At 37.0% G+C, this 5620-nt stretch overlaps 1 long non-coding RNA gene across 1 annotated transcript; it reads left to right on the forward strand.

Annotated features, from left to right (window-relative positions):
- The first annotated feature begins 3364 nt into the window (after positions 1-3364).
- On the forward strand, positions 3365-5257 carry LOC120439155. The gene is made up of 3 exons (XR_005612417.1): positions 3365-3455; positions 4981-5035; positions 5197-5257. It is a non-coding gene; the product is annotated as an uncharacterized LOC120439155 (long non-coding RNA).
- The last annotated feature ends 363 nt before the right edge of the window (positions 5258-5620 follow it).

The following is a 5620-nucleotide window of genomic DNA, read 5'->3' on the forward strand; positions in this document are numbered from 1 at the left end:
CGAGTAGATCAAAATCGTATTTTCTGAGAAATAAAAATCTAAAATAGCACAATTGTCCTCATTTTAGGTGGATGGGCAGATGACTACAGAAATATCTCTCTTCAGCTCAGAAGTGTTGGACAGAGGAGTGAGTACAAAAAATATGAAAATACAAAACAGATTTAGAATTATAAATGCAAATGTATCATGTAGCCAAAAGCATGTGCACTTCTGAAATCATACCTCTAAATATATGTAACATGAGTGTCAATAAATAAAATATCATTTGTATACTGTACCATTTAAATTTTAAAGGCCCTTCAGAGTCGTGATACCCACATACATTTTCTTTGTTATTGTTACAGGAAAGTGTGATGATCCAGAGGAAACCTCTGACTACCATAATGTAGATCCAAACTCAGATACAGGTACAAATATTAACTGTACCAGATATTTAGTTTGAAGGATGAAATATGTATCAGATATATTTGTTGGGCTACATGTGTGTTAACTGCAAGGGAGCTTTAATTAAATATCCCAATAATGAAACTCATTTGTAGCCCTTTTAAAAACACGTCTTCAGTATCATCAAACCTGTTCTTTAGTTAGTTTTACTTTATTCTGTTTTCATTTATTTCATTTTATGTATTTACTTTTAAAGGTCCCTAAAGAGAGGCACGACATCAACAAAACAAGAGAAGGTGGACCGCAACATGAAAAAACAAACAAAAACATGAAAAACCCATTAATTCTTAAAGTTTTGAACATCAACATTTTTACACAGCTGGATATTAAAGTCGAGTCACACCGTGATCCTGTGGACAAGAGTTGTCAAAGCTAAGTTAGGAAGAGAGGTGACAGTCAGTGATATGGCAGCATATGGCTTCATGCTGAGAAAGAAGTATAAGGAAGGTCAGAGGGAGCTTCACTGTGTCTTTGTGGATCTAGAGAAAGGATATGGTGCCAAGCATGTGGGGTACTGCATGAGGATGTCAGGAGTAGCAGAGAAGTATGTGAAGGTGGTGCAGGACATGTATGAGGACCGTGAGACAGCAGTGAGGTGTGTGGTTGTAACTTAGCAGTTCAAGCTGGGGGTGAGATTACATCAGGAATCAGCTCTGAGCCCCTTCTTGTTTGCAGGGGTGATGGACAGGATGACAGATGAGGTCATGCAGGAGTCTCTGTGGATTATGGTGTTTGCAAACAACATTGTGATGTGTAGTGAGAGTAGGGAGCAGGTGGAAGAGAGGCTGGAGAGGAGGACGCATGCACCGGAGAGAAGAGGAATGAAATTCAGTAAAAGCAAGACAGAACACGTGTATGAATAGGAGACAGTTTAACAGTGAAGCTGCAAGGAGTAGAGGAAGTGAAGGTGGATAAGTTCAACTGAGAGCTCCAAAGACAGCGAGGAAGGCCAAAGATAAGAGTCACAGATGTGGTGAAGTGGACAGTGCATGAGAGGTGAAGAAGAGAGTGCAGCAAGGGTGGGTAAAGAGTGGGCAGGGGTGATTTGTGACAGAAGTACAGCAGCAAGAGTGATAGGCAAGACTGCACAACTATCTGATTAATTAATAAATGCTGACCGTTCGTTGTACCTCATGTTACTTTTCTTATCGATTGTTTGTTTTCTTGCCAGTTATTGTGTAACTGTATAAATGTTCACAGTATGATTCAGAGTTTAATATAAAAATAAAGGAAAATTACTAAGACACTTTCAACTCTAACAATACTAAGCTCCTAAGTATCACAATGTCACATGATCAACAGTATAAACATGCCCATGAGTATCATGATAAGTAATTCTGTGTGTTAATATATAAGCAACATCTAAACATGAGGAAGTCTGTATTTTGTAGAAGTGTGTTTAATATGAATATATCGTATATAATTATAAAGTGTATTAAGTAGTTTTTCACATTGAACTGTATCCCATTTTTTCAGCACGGCAGCACCATGCACTGTAAAAAAAATCCGTAAAAATACAGTACAATCTACTGTATAAACGTGAAGGAATTTTCCGTATTAGTCATTTACAGGTATTTTTCTGTATTTCTCAACTACTACAATGCATTGTGGGAAAAAGGACCCAAAAAGGAGGGAAAAGTCAGAGCAAGAGCAGCCATTAGACTTCTTTCAGGCTTCATCTGGATTTTGGACTCTGGAGTTGGAGAAACTGCCTTCAAATTTCCGTGGTAAGTATTAAAACTCATGTTTTCGTTAATTAAAATAATTTTTTCAAAAGACTCCGCATTTTTATTTAGAAAAAATTGTTAATTTATTTGTTAACTGGTTTGGCTGTCTCCAGACAAGTCAGGAATATTTTGCTGACTCATTTTTAAATAATCTTTATTTAGGTTTAACATGCCTTAAGCTTTTCATTTTAGTTAATGTTAAAAATAATTTTTACTGTGATACCACCAGTTTTGCCCTTCAGTGGCTGAACCAGTTTTCATAAATATTATAGTTAGCTGTCTGTGTCTCTCTGGGTATTGACTACTAACTAGCTAATTAGCGAAAGTCAGCGATGTAGATAACTGGGAAAAGTGAGAACTTCATTGTATGTATAGAGAGGAAGAAATTATTTTAGGACTCTAATAAGTACTATATCAATACCTATGTTTTACAGTTGGCTCTACTGTACAATTTAAAGGGTTTCAGGCAAAGTTACACTAACCCTAGTTTAAGCCTCAGACCTTCCTGGCTGACGCTAGCAAATGCTAATGTTAGCCTCTGATTTGGGCTGCTAAAGTAAAGACTTTTAGCTAGCTGACCAGCATAGATTATTTCGGTGGTTAACAGACTGTAGTGATAATATGATTGAAAGTATAGTTTCACCTCATTACATTTACAATTATGTCTATTTTGTAGCACATAGAAATGTTTAGTTAATATTTGCAGACAGACACATTTTCCCTGTAACTGTGTTTTTACTCCAACATTTGTTGAAAATGTAATTTATGAAATGCTGAGCAGCATTTCTAGTATGTGGAATATTTCTGGCACCCCACTGTGCTAATGTGATTAAATACTAATAATTATTACTAAAAATGCAATAATAAATCAATAATAACTATATCTTGATTGTATTGTATTGTAAGCGCAGTGCTGGTGTGCAGGAGCTTTATATGCCTTGTGGGGATGCTGACATATTATAAACTGTTATGTCTATATCAAGCTTTTAGCCAAATATAAGCAGAGATATTTGTATCTTTCTTAAAAATTCAGATCCTTAGAGATTATTTGGGAAATGGATCAACAGCTATTACTACTTGACGCACTCTAAATCCTGCAGTGGAAAAATATCCCTTATTTCACCTTTGATCACACACTTTGGTTTTCCAGTGCAGAGCAATGGCCAAGCAAAGGAAAGACTTCCCGAGTTAAAAAGAAGATGAAGATACAAGCTGGTGATGATCCAGAGCAGCTGGTCTCAGGAAATGAAATAAAACCCTGATCACCTTTTCCACAGAAACAAGGTGAGTTTAATGTTGTGGTTGATTTAGTTTTTCAAGGTATGTATGTTACTTCATTTATAAACTGCTTTTGTTGCAACAGAATGTCGTTATGTGTATGCAACTCTACGTGAATTATAATCCTTTGTGGGGCTGTGTGATATGACCAAAATCTCGCATCCCAATATAAGACATATCTCTCCTGATAACGACATATATATCACAAAATAGTGCATTTTCTTTAAATTCTGTGATTCTCGGGCAACTCGACTTATGTGAAGTGTTTTCAGTTGGGCGTCATGTACCTGGAGTCGAGTGTTTTGACCGATGCATGAAACTATACATTTTTAGACATGAGTTTAAACGGCCGCCATTTTCTTTCTGAGTATTTGTTACACGGCGTGCTGCGAGGAAAAGCCTGTTCTAACGTTGGAGTCTAAGGATTATTTTGAGTGTCGTGTTTGAGTGGTGGTGGGGACCAGTTTGTGTCAGACTTTTCATAACCAAACCATGTCCATGCTACAGAGGTAGCCCTCGTTTAACAATAAGGTCCTCCATTTGTTTTGACTGGTCCATCTGCTTGGAGCTAGCTGGTTCTGCCTCATCCTTGCTGGCCATGCTGGTATTCTCTGTGCCTTCATCTGAGTGGTGACTGTAAGCGCCATTTATAGTTACTTGATGTTTTTATTTGAGGTCATTTGTTTGATGCATATTCTGAAATTTTATGTTTGAGAATAATGTATATCATTTCAGTTCATTTTGAAAAGTCTCAACAGAAGCTTGAGCTTTATTGTAAAAGGTTTATGTGGAAAATAAACAAGCGGACGGCAGAGCCACACGATGGTTTTACCGTCACTGTTGGTAACGAATGCACGCGTAAAAACAGTCACTTGTCCGTCCATAGTGTGGTTATTGTAAGTATAAGAGAAGGAGAGAACTTTAAGAAATAAGATAGCCACTACAGTGACCATCAAAACCATGAAAAAATATTGCCGTAAACAGTTTATTTTGCAACACCACAAAACAAATGATAGCGTATAATATGAAACGATAGACATTTTATATCGTCATCTGATATATATCGTCATATCGCACCATCCTAATCCTTTTTTGCTTCTGTTGTTTATGTTCAAGGTAAAAAAATTATAAAAATACAAACTTTTAAAAATGTCTTGTTGTTTCTCTTTTTTTCCTCAAAATAAATTGCGACTAGTCTCAATGGCTGAGATGGAGGAGCAACACAGCGACATCGTTAACCAGACTGCTGCAGTTCCTGTATGAACTGAGCAACTCTAAAAATCCAAGGAAAGATAAGATAATTATTTGCATCCAGTGGTGAACCAAGTAACCAACCACAGTAGGAAGTATAGATTCCCTAATTGTGCTGCTGATATTCTCTATAAACTCTCTATCTATAAACTATTTACATTAATGTTTGTGCATAATGGCTACCTCTGTCTGATGAAGACACTAGCAGATAGTCAATTTGCCAGCAGGTTTGTGTGCACTGGAAACATTAATTCATGTATCATGTCTGTCACCAAAACAGATCTCTGCAGATCCTGAAGTCGAACTCCCAGTGACCCCATGCATCCTAATCAGAGGTTTGTAGTTAAATCTTTTTTGTATCCCAGCAAGCTGTTGTTAGCTGTTGTTATAAGCTGTTGTTGTGTCATATTTATTAAAGAAATGTTTTGCTTGCCTTAAAATATAGGATTTTTTTTTTTTTTTTGTAAATCGTACATGGTTTTTATCTGTGTTTAAGGTGACCAGCAATTCAAGATTGCTGTTGATGGGTTACTTGTCAATGACCACATCACCTCTCCATTGTGGCCTTGAGCTACGTCTTCTCCATGTTTTATGTCTGCAACGTCCAATACCCACCGGAGATGGCTTTTACTCTCGAATTCATGCAAAGGTAAGCACTCATTGTTTGGAAATACTTTGTAAATGTGACTTTGCCGTGCCTTTCTGCACCTGACCTGCTTTTTGTCAATCTACACTAAACCCGTTTGTCTGAGATGTACAAGCTCAAAATGTGTCACCACATGCTGTGAGCTTTTAGATCAGCTGTTATTGGCTTATGATCCCCTGAATATGGATTTGTTCGAGATTTTGTAGCTCCCTGTTGAAGACTATTGTTGGAATAAATGTGTCATATCTTTTTAAAGGGCAGGTAACATGCTTTT

Source organism: Oreochromis aureus, linkage group 3, assembly GCF_013358895.1.
Source record: "Oreochromis aureus strain Israel breed Guangdong linkage group 3, ZZ_aureus, whole genome shotgun sequence".
In the NCBI taxonomy this organism is placed as follows: domain Eukaryota; kingdom Metazoa; phylum Chordata; class Actinopteri; order Cichliformes; family Cichlidae; genus Oreochromis; species Oreochromis aureus.